Raw genomic sequence first — 12,388 nt, forward strand, 5'->3', positions numbered from 1 at the left:
ATTATATCTTTATTTTAAAAATTACTATTATCATTATGAATTAATAAAAAGAGGAGTATAATTTGCCATTAGTCTACATTTATGTTAGAGAATTCTAAATTTAATAAAGAACCCTAAAGAATCCATCTTGCCAAAAGGTCAAGGTCAAGGCCAAAACAATGCACATTTATGGCAAAAAAAAAAAAAATCATGTCTTCTATTTATTTCACACACAGTACAACTATTTATTAGATGTTCTTACAAATCATACTAAACCATGTTGGTTTTAACTTCATTGTTAAGTGAGTAGTTAGGCACTAAATGAACTTTCTAATGCCAAAAGACAAACGAACGTTCAAGAAACAGTCACTTTAGGGAAAAACTATACACTTATCAAACTTATTTAATGAAAATAAAGGTAGAAAGTCAAAGAATATTTAATCACCTCATCTAACTTATACTGCATGTAAAGCCATGAATAAAGCACATCCTATTCTTTAAGAAAGAAATCTTCAATGTTTTAAGAGTTTAAGGGCAGAGTTAAAATAAATGTTGATGGGGCACCTGGGTGGCTCAGTTATTTAGGTGTCTGCCTTCAACTCAGGTCATGATCCTGGAATCCTAGGATCAAGCATCACATGTGGCTCCCTGCTCAGTGGGGAATCTGCTTCTCCCTCTCCTACTGTCCCCCCATCATCACTCTCTTTCACTTTAAAAAAATTTTTAAAAAAAGAAACTTTGAAAATAATAAAAACTTATTTGGAGTTTCAATTTTGAAAATTTCTAGTACTTAAAAAAAAAAACTTTGTAAATAAAACAAGTACCAATATCAAATCATTTTCACTTAAATTTCATGCCAGGTCTTCATATTAACATTGTCAATGAAATCTTGAAGTCAGATCTAGTCATATATAATCTGGATTGTTCACTATTTAAAATGGCTTAATACGATTTCTAATATCACTAAAGCCACACGGAGGCCATACAATCTAACTGAACAACTGAAGCTCAAAAACCAGGGTTTCATTTAACTTTAATTCTTTGGTACTCTGTAATTTAATTTTTTCATTAAAATGAGGGAACAAGGGGTGCCTGGGTGGTTCAATAGGTTAAGCGTCTGCCTTCAGCTCAGATCATGATCCCAGGGTCCTGGGATGGACACACATTTGGCTCACTCAGCAGGGAGCCTACTTCTCCCTCCACCTGCCGCTCCCCCTGCTGTGCTGTCTCTCACTGTCTTTCTCTGTGTGTGAAATAAATAAATAAAATCTTTTTTAAAAAAATAAACTAGGGAATAAGACTAGTTACCTAACTTACATTTAAACATAAAAACTATTTAAGGGGAAAAAAAACATAGATTTATCACCAATATATAAACATAATGTTGGACCTACTCTGGTTGAAAGGGGTAAGGAGATCTAGGCGAACTCATGGAACCAAACCCTGCAGGCAACGACCCTGCTCAGCAGGTCCTAACACACCTTAGTAAAACAAAAGAATTCTTTTTTTTTCCATTTTATTTTATTTCTTTTCAGTATTCCAAAATTCATTGTTCATGCACCACACCCAGTGTTCCATGCATACCCACCACTAGGCTCACCCATATCCCCAATACTCCTCCCTTCTCAAAACCTCAGTTTGTTTCTCAGAGTCCAAAGTCTATCATGGTTTGTCTCCCCCTCCGATTTCCCCCATCTCACTTCTCCTCTCCATCTCCCAATGTCCTCCAAAAACAACAGAATTCTAGTGCTCCTCTAAAAAGGAATTTTAAAATCAATGATAAGATGATCTCACAGCTTTCTTATCTATGACTTGTACAAATGAATTGAAATTGTTCTTACTCATCTTTACCAATCTTATCAGTTCCTACCTAATTCTAAACCAAAGGTGTTCTACTAGTACTTAAGTAAATTAAATAAAGAAAAATTAGGGTAACATCAACATCCAAGAGTCACACATACACAGAAAACTCAAATCCTTCTCAAGTGATACCTATTCTTACCAAAAGCTATTTACATATGAAGAAAAAAATCAACACAATCACAAAACCAAAACCAAAGTGTCTCTCCAATTTCAGTGGCAGTGCTGATTATGCATTTCCTTATGAAGTAAACGAATGTATTTGTCCCACTGATCTATTTCCATCTCTAAAATTCAACAAATTATCAACCTGATACTATAACTGTTTATCTTTAACCACCAGGCAAAGATTAGATTATCTTGTTTACCTTCACATTTCACACACCTGCAACAGTACCTGGCATCTAATAAGCATTAAACAAATGGTTCTGGAATTACTAGAAGAAGTGTTACTAGGAACTCAGCCCTATAAAAAGGAACAGACAAGAGACATACAGTATGTATAGAAATATAATCACAAAAGACAGCCAGTAAACAGGAGGGAAAATTAGTGATATCAATTGATCAGCAAGCAAAGATGTGATCAGATTATTTTACATATGCATAAAATTTAATAATCTACAAGGTATAATCAATACTTGAAATCAGAGTTTATCCTCTCAATAGTCCTATGCAGTGTAGACACTATTATCCTTACTCTACTGAAAACCAAGAATCAGAAAAGTGTTTGCCTCACAAATACAAAAGTAGCAAAGACAAGTTGGGATTAGAAGTCAGTTCCATGTTCTTTCCAAAGCGCTGCTTCTAAGACAGAAAATCTGTCCCTAACTTTTCTTTAAATTCTGCAATGACTTGTTTAATACAATATCCTAACAGGCTTCTGTGCTTTGAGAGTAAGTAAAGCCCTGACACACTCCTACTACTGGGAAAAAGCAGAGGATGTATTGTTATTAAATTACATCCTATCCTCGTCTCTAGTTCCAATTTACTGTTCTCAAATAATGAGGAAGAGCACCTCCTTCCCAGCTTTATCTGAATTCCAACCCAGAACTAAGAGCCTCAAGAATGAACAAACAGTATCTGAGAAGTGCAGGACGGGCTGTATTACATAGCAGACTCTTCTTGGCAGGTTTCCCTGGGGTGATGTCTTGAACCTCAGCTCCAATGTCAATTTGGGAGGTGCAGAATATCAGAATATTGATTTATCCTATCACTTCTCCAGGGATGTTCTGTATCATAAGAAACTGACAAGTCAATTAAATGCCATTTTATTATTTACCACTTGACTATCTCTAGCCCAGATCTAAAGACCAACAGGTCACTCCCTTCTGGGTTGAGTAAATTTTCTCTGAAAACCAAGTTACCTATTAAAATACTGCTAAGTCAGTGATGGGGAAGGAAGAGGTGCCAATAAGAACAGAACGTGGCCTAGGCCTAATTAGGAAAGGCTAGGGCCAAGAAGAACAATAGCTTTTTAAATTTCACAGGAGATTGCGATACACAAATACTTCCATTCTTCTCAGAATCACTGGATCCAGGGAGGGGTGAAGCTCAGTGAGCCACAAATAATTTTTTTTTTCTTTTTTAAATATGGGAAGGGGTGAAGCTCTTCAACTTGCATGCAAAATTTAAGGGGCTGTGCACAGCAGGGGGTGCTACGTAAAAAAGTCTTAAGAACCACTGTTTAAGAACTCTGTGTAATAAGAGTATTAATATTCCCACAGGAAAACATTAAAATAATTAAATTTTCTTAATACCTCAGTAGAGTAAAAGGTATTCATCCTCATATTGCTTAAATTCTAAATTTTATTATCTTCTAACAACATTATTGTATCGAATTAGATGGGCAATATTTTTTTTTCTTTTTCTGGAAACGTTAATGTATATATTCTTTGGCTAACCTACTGAAACTTTTGAACAACATTGTATACAACACATTTCATAACTAAGGTTATTAGGGACTATAGCAGGCATGGTATAACTTCTAAATTCTAAACATTGATATATTCTTTCTCTGTCTCTCTCTCTCCCTCTCTACATAATGTTTTATGTTCTACAAAAAAGGGGAAATTACAGATTAAAGAAAATCAAAGTGGAATGTCGTAACACCTGTAATGGCTTACTAAGAGATGCTATTTAACCATCTCAGAAAGGCTTTCAAGATAGAATAAACTTTCATCTCCAGAATGTTTTAAAACAGTATAAAAATCCTGCCTTAAAGTACAGGAACAGATAAAATATGAGCAAGACTTCATAATCATATACTGTTATATACAACAGATAAAACAGAGTAAACACTTCAGAAGACTACAAGGTACTTTAAATTTTCTTCCTGTGAAGATAACATGACACTGACACAAGACGATGTCAAGAATTTACAAACCAAATTCATGGTATTTTATTCACACATTATAGAATTCATTCATTCTGATCATGTCTGCCTAGGGGTTTCATAACAACAACAGTATAATTTAACAATTCAACCCATGAGTATGTTTAGAATAAATATGCAATTTTTGATATTTTAATACATGCTCATGTTTGAGAACCCTGCAGTTTCAACTTATCTAAACTAATACTAAATATCAAAGCAAATTCCATAGCAATTCTACAAAACAAAATCCATCAGAACAACTTTCTGAACCACAAACAAAGCACTTCCTAGAAAAAGAAAGAGAAGACTAGTTCTTAACAGCCCACCTAGGGACAAACTAGATGTTACGAATGTTTCCTGCTGAGTTACTATGATCACAGTCCTTTGTGGCACAAATTTTTTAAGAAACCCTGGAAACAACTTCAAAGTTTTCTCAGAATCCCACAGTGATACGATTAAGATTTAAGTAAATTGCCCTCTTAAAAGGTATCAGGAACTAGCTGGCAAAGCATGCCTAATTCTATAATGGGAAGGAGTGAGGGAGACCGGGAAGGATGGATGGATGGATGGATGGATGGATGGATGGATTGAAGAGAAGAAGGAAAAAGTAGGAAGGAAAAAAAACTAACCCAGGATAGATGAGGACGTCCTTAGGAAGATTAGACAGATCATTACTTAAGTCTCTGTATCTATATGCATGCATCACATATGTGTGGATTGTGCCTAGTCACTGTACATTCTCACCGCATTAAATGCTTTGGGAAAACTGATTACACAATTGAGTACAAAATATATAATCTTTGAGTAAACATTTCATTATTAAATAAGGTTTTATAGATTTAAAAATTAGAACTAGCACTACTTGCTAATTTGAAGAAAAAAAATACTGCTAATCTTCCATACTCTGTAATGTCCATTCTATTACTGGTTTTATTAACTATGAGCTGTATGAATATCACAATGGACAACTTAAATGTTGCTGTTTCCCACCTTCTACCCTCAGACTTCTTATTCTGGGTTTTTACATTCTAATCTTCTCACATAGCCTCAATGACTAACTTTAAGAAGAAAACTTCCAATTTTTTTTATGACTACTACTGCACTTCTCCTGAAGCTAAACTCACACTTGAGGCTGCCTACTGGCTGTCTCCACCAACATATCATTGATTTTCTTCATTAATTAAAGGCATAATCATATAGTCCTTTTCCTTAAAGTAAAAGCTGTAATAATAATAAACTTCACAAAGGGTACTAGCTGTATTAATTTTAATATACACATAACTTCAACCTCTGTAAGTTACATATATTCTTTTAAGGGATTTTGATATTTAATGGCATCTTAATAAAAATTTGTGGTAAGCACAAAAAACTTTTTTGAAGCAAATAGGCTATTAACTTTTGCACAATTTCAGATAAACATAGGATAGACTTAGTAATTTTTTAAATAAGATACACTATAAAACAACTTGTAAAAAAATAAGCAAAAAGTTTGCTTTCTATGTTTTAAGGTTAACTCCAAAATTTTTTTTTTTAATCTGCTCCTTAGAAAAATAAGTCACTACCTTCTGGATGATACTAGAAGAATAAAATTAAAAGTTTTTAATTAGATCCTAAAGTAGGATTTGTGGTTGCTAGACATATACACACACAACCCTCTCCCCCCGCAAAAAATATCTAGCAAGCTATTTCCAGGTATTAACGGCATCACCTAATGAACAACAGAACTAAATCAACACATACCACAAAGGGTTCAACTCCTTAACAATCACATCAAGGAAAGACAATTTTTCTTCAGCAACCACATGATAATCCTTACTAAAAGCTACACTTCAATTTTTGATTAGGTTAAACAACTCCAATTACTATTCAGAACAAATCATAATGCATAACCACCTACAAATTTTCTGGGACTATCTAATGTCTATGGATAAAACACTAGTGCAATAGTTCACTTAAAAGAAATGAAAGCAGAACACTTTAAAATAAAAAGTTCACTACCAAAAGTAAAAAGAGAACAGGAAATAAACTAGTAACTAAAATCCAAGTTATCATCTCACCTCCAGGAAACCTCTTTGTGCCTTAAAAAGTTATAGCTCTTGGTATCAATAGCACAATTTTACTTTGCTGTTATTGTATTTAAACACATGTTTATCTTCAAAGAAATGCTTGATTTTTTTAACTAAAATTCTAAAAAAATAAGACCTAATGTATCAAGAGAAAAGAATTGAGCCCTCAACAACACACACATATATATAAATCGGTATATGACATATACATAAATTAGTTACAAATCCGTGGAGAAAGAATTCACAATGGAATCCCTGGTATAAGAGAAAGTGACTACTTGCCAGCCAAAAAAAAAAAAAAAAGCTGGTGGGGGAGGGGGATGGTACAGGTAAAAGAGATCCTATGGCAAGCAGCCTCTAATATGTACCTAAACACATTTCCATGTTTTACAAGGTGAAGGAAGTATTACACTAAGAAGCTCTAAAGTTAAAGATTTCTATAGTACTCCTTAGAGCAAGCACTAAAAAAAGTACTAGAAAACAGACTGAAAAAAAAATGTCTTCTTCCAGTTTCTAGTTTCTGTGGAAGGAGCTCAGAAGTCAACACTGAGTCCTAACATTAAGTAAAAAGCTGAGGAAGCTGGAAACTCAACAACTCTTCTTAGATCCGTACAGAAGCAAGGTCACCCTGCAAACTACTGCCCCCCAAAACTGAAAAGATGATAGACAGATATAGAGAATGAGAGTTTACCAGAGCAGAAACCAGCTGAAACTTCGAAGGGAATGAGAGCCAGGACAGAAAAACCTAAACTGAGTTTTCTGTCACTAGGAGGCTCAGAGGGACAAGTCTGAGAGGGAAAAATTCCATGGAGACCCAGTCACAGGGGGACCCTCACACCCTTGTGAGTTTTACCTCTGGGAGCTCAACTAAGGTCCCACAGTAAAAATCAGAGGGAAAGCCCTTTGCACTTCCAAGTAGGGGGAGAGAAAAAGGAACCATTCTGAAATAAACCCCTGTACTCAGCTCTTAACAAGGTCTGCCTTTGGTAGAAGCTGGTTAACCAGAGCCTAACCTAGTAGGGTTAGGCTCTCTGAAGAGAGCTTAACTGACTTGGGGAAGGAAAATACCCAACTCCAGCCAGCTTTAGAATTTCACATGGAAGAAAGCGAAATACCCAACTCCAGCACACTACAACCATCTCAGTCCCACCTAAAAGGAAAAGAAAACCTGAGAAATACTTGTGAAGTTCACAGTCCAGAGACAGAGGCTCACTGAAAGACTGAGGTCTAACCACAGTACTGTAGAACAGTTTCTATCCTCCCCCCCAACACCTCAACCCCAACTATTCCAGCAATTCCTTTTTACCTGGTTCATCATGTCTGGCTATCACGAAAAAAATTACAAGGCACACCGAAATGCAAAAAAGACACAATCTGAAGAGACAGAGTAAGCATCAAAACTAAACACGGCAGAGATGTTGGAATTATCAGACCAGAAATTTAAAACCAACACAATGACTAATATGCTAAGGACCCTAATGGATAAAGTAGATAATAGCATGCAGGAACAGATGAGCAACGTAAGCAGAGAGATGAAAATCCTAGGAACCACAAAGAAAGGAACTACAGCAGAAATGAAGAATACCTTTGACGTAATCAATAGCAGACTGGACACAGTGAGGAAAGAATCTCTGAGCTAGAGGATGTTTCACAAGAATTCTTGAAAACTATAAAACAAAAAGAACAGAGACTGGGAAAAAAAAAATACAGAATATCCAATGCCTGTGCAACAACTACAAAATGTATAACATACACATAATGGGAACAGCTGAAGGAGAAGAAAGAATGAAACAGAAGAAATATTCAAAGCAATCATGACTGAGAATTTTCCTAAATTAATGTCAAACACCAAACCACGTATCAAGAAAGCTCATGCCAAAAACAAAAACAAAAACAAAAGCAACACTTAGGAATATCTTACTAAAACTACTGAAAATCAAATATAAAGAAAAACCATGAAAGAAGCCAGAGGAGAAAACCACCTTACCGATAGAGGAACAGAGGTAATTGCATCCAAATTCTCCTGAGAAACCATTCAAACAAGAGAGTGGAGTGATATATTTAGTTGAGAGAAAAAAAACCCACAAACCTAGAATTCCATACCCTGAGAACTGTACTTCAAAAGTGAAAGACAAAGATTTGACCATACAAAAATTGAGAATCCTCACTGCCAGTGGGCCTGCTCTGCAAAAAATGTGGAATGTTCTCTAAAGAGAAAGAAAACAATACAGATCAGAAACTTGTGTATGTAAAGAAAGGTATAACATTAAAGAAAAAATAAGTGAAGGTAAAATAATTTATTTTTCTTATTCTTACTTGCTCTAACAGATAACAGTTCATTCATAATAATAATGCAACAACATAATAAAAGCAACAATGTGATTGTGCTGATGTGTGTATGTGTGTGTGTGTATGGTGTGTGTGTGTGTGTGTGTGTTTGTGTATTGTCATTGCTACTGTAAGGTACAATGAAGGGGTATAGTGTTATCTGAAAGTAGACTAGGAGCGGGGCGCCTGGGTGGCTCGTGGGTTAAAGCCTCTGCCTTCGGCTCAGGTCTTGATCCCAGGGTCCTGGAATCAAACCCCACATCGGTCTCTCTGCTCAGCAGGGAGCCTGCTTCCCTTCCTCTCTCTCTGCCTGCCTTTCTGCCTATTTATGATCTCTGTCAAATAGATGAATAAAATCTAAAAAAAAAAGTTTTAAAAAAAAAAAGAAAGTAGACTAGGATTGATTGTAATAGGGCAACAACTAAAAAGAGTTTAAAAAAAAGTATAACTGATATACTAAGAAAGGAGAGAAAACAGAACGACATAAAATATTCAGCAAAAAGCAGAATAAGAGTAGAAGATAGAAAATTAAAGAACAAGGGAACAAAGAGAACACAGTAATGAATATAGTAAATATTAATCCAAGTATATCAACAGTCACTTTGAACATCAATAGTCCACACCAATTAAAACAGAGATTATCAGAGTTGATCAAAAACATGACCCAATTACATGTTGTCTACAAGAAATCCCTATAAAAACATCTGCAGATTAAAATTAAAAAGCACATGAAGAAATGCCCTGCAACATATAGCATCAAGGAAATATAAATTAAAACAATGAGATCCCAACCCACATCTATTAAAATGGCCAGAATACAGACCACTAGACAACACTTAAATGCTACAAAATGTATAACATACACATAATGGGAACAGCTGAAATGAAATGAATGAATGAAACATTCATTTGAATATTTCTTCTGAATGAAACAGAAGAAATATTCAAAGCAATCATGACTGAGAATTTTCCTAAATTAAATAAATTGCTGGAGGGTATGCAAACTGATACAGCCACTTTGGATAACTGGTGGTTTCTTATAAAATTAAACATACTCTTAATATATGATACAGCAATCGTACCTCTTGTAATTACCCAAAAAGGCTGAAAAGTTATATCCACACAGAAACCCATGCATGGATATTTATCAGTTTTACTCATAACTGCCAGAACTTGGAAGCAACAAGATGTCCTTCAGTAGGGCAGAAGATAGGTCCTGATGCATCAAGACAGTGAACTATTATTCAGCACTAAAAAGAAAGACCCTATCAAGCCATGTACAGGCAAGGACAAAACTTAAAGGTATATTACTAAGTAAAAGAAGCCAATCTGAAAAGCTTACATACTGTATGATGTTAACTATACGACAGTCTGCAAAAGGTAATACTCTAAGACAGTAAAAAGATGACTAGTTACCAGGGGCTGGAGGGAGGGTGGGATGAATAGCCAAGCACTGAGGATTCTCTGGACAGTGAAATTACTCTGCATGATACTGTAATGATCAAGACATGTCAATGTAAAAACTGGTGACTACGAATAAGGGCCATAATCTAGCTGACAACACTGTCAATTGCCCGGTTTGATATTATAATACAGTTACATAATATGCTATCATTGGGGGGAAACTGGGTTAAGATTTCAAGTAGATCTATGTACTATTTGTGTAATTTTTCATGACTCTATAATCATGTCAAAGCAAAAAAACAATGACAAACATAATAAAAATAACATAAAATAATAAGGCAGAATTAAACCAAATATATATCAATTGTATAAATAAATGTATATGGACTGAACTTACATATCAAAATAAAATGATTTTTTCAGATTGGCTCTCCAAATATAACCGAGGTTTACATGGCATATGAGAGAGACACATCAAGTGTTTCAGGAAGATAAAGACATACTAGGCAAATGCAAGCAAGAAGAAAAAAAGATAATTAAAAATTTGGAACTCAAGCCAAAATACATTAAATGAAATAAAGAATATAGTTGTTTTTTTTTTAAAGATTTTATTTATTTATTTGACAGAGAGAGATCACAAGTAGGCAGAGAGGCAGGCAGAGAGAGAGAGGAGGAGGAAGCAGGCTCCCTGCTGAGCAGAGAGCCCGATGTGGGACTCGATCCCAGGACCCTGAGATCATGACCCGAGCTGAAGGCAGCGGCTTAACCCACTGAGCCACCCAGGCGCCCAAGAATATAGTTTTTAATGCTAGAAACTGCACCTCAAGTTAAAGATACAACCTAAAACCATACCCAATAGCACAGATCTTATGGCTATCTGTCAACCTTTGAACTCCCAATAAAAGACAATGTACTTTTTTACAAGTGTTCAAAAAAAGGCGCAAAAATTGAGCATAAATTCAGCCATAAGGAAAACCTTATTAAGTTCCATACAGAGAAAATACTATGAAAACATTCTCAAATAAGAATGCAATAAAACTGAAAATTAGTAACAAAGGGGACATTCCATCTTCTTAAACACTCTAATAAATAATTCTTACATTAAAAGAGAAATACAAACTAAAATTGCAGAATTTCTAGAAAATGATAATGAAAGTATTATATATCAGAACCTATCGGATATAAGTAAAGCACTTATCAAAAGAAAATTCTGCCTTAAATACTTTTATCAATAAAACTTAAGGAATGAAAAGAAATGAGCAACAAATGAAAAGGTTTCCCAAAAAAAGGCAAATTAATCAAAAGAAGGTAGAAGGAAGGGGAAAAAAATAAAAACAAGAATTTAGAAACCAAAAAACAGAAGTAATAAATGAGATGATTTATTGGGGAAAAAAAATCAACAAAATTACTAGTTAATTTAATCAAAAAGGGAAATGCCACAGTCACACAAAATAAATAGAAAAATAACCATTGAAAATATGAAATTCAATCAAATCATAAGACCACTCTGTACAACTCCATGTAAATATAAAAATCTTTATAAAATAAATACTTTCTGGGAAATAGAGCTTTCCAACTATCAGAGAAGATTACTGAACCTCTTTATTGAGTGAGCTTCAAGTTTAAACAGATTAATTCCATAGAGGAAAAAGACAACTTTTTCTAAGAACTACCATCCCCAGAAAAGTCACCATGCCCAGGTTTTATAGAGAAATGGACAAAATACTCAAAGGCCCGAAAATTCATTGCTACTTAAACTACCCCAGAGCAAGAAAAAAAAGAAGGAAAACTTCTGAACTATTTTTTTTTTAAGATTTTATTATTTATTTGACAGACAGAGGTCACAAGTAGGCAGAGAAGCAGGCAGAGAGAGAGGAAGGGAAGCAGGCTTCGCTACGGAGCAGAGAGCCCGATGTGGGGCTCGATCCCAGGACCCTGGGATCATGACCTGAGCTGAAGGCAGAGGCTTTAACCCACTGAGCCACCCAGGCGCCCCTGAACTATTTTATGAAGTAAATGACACTCAAACCTGATAAAGAATACACAGAGACACACACTCGAACACATGACTAACCAGTCCTCAGATCATGGTATCATGATCAACTCAGGTTCACTCCAGCAAAGACAAGACTGTGGAATGTCAAGAAATCCATTCAGCTTGTTCCCTCAAAATAATAGGTTTATGGAAAAGATCTGGTGATTACCACTTTAATCACATACTCAAACTTGAAACTATTTAGAAATACGGACCTCCTGATGGCCTCAGCATCATCTAGGAACTATATGCTTACCAAGAGTGTTTAAACTTAATATAATCAAGTCTTCAGACCCAACTTCAGTTCACAGGAAAAACACAAGTTGAGTGAACCAATCAAAC

The 12,388-nt window shown here is 35.1% G+C and overlaps 1 protein-coding gene across 2 annotated transcripts in view; it reads right to left on the minus strand.

The window, feature by feature from the left end:
- TMEM135 (transmembrane protein 135) overlaps window positions 1-12,388 on the minus strand; it is a 256,778-nt gene that overhangs the window by 209,155 nt on the left and 35,235 nt on the right. The gene's annotated exons all lie outside the window — the stretch shown is intronic.

The sequence above is a fragment of the Neovison vison genome, chromosome 7 (assembly GCF_020171115.1).
Source record: "Neovison vison isolate M4711 chromosome 7, ASM_NN_V1, whole genome shotgun sequence".
Taxonomy (NCBI): Eukaryota; Metazoa; Chordata; class Mammalia; order Carnivora; family Mustelidae; genus Neogale; species Neogale vison.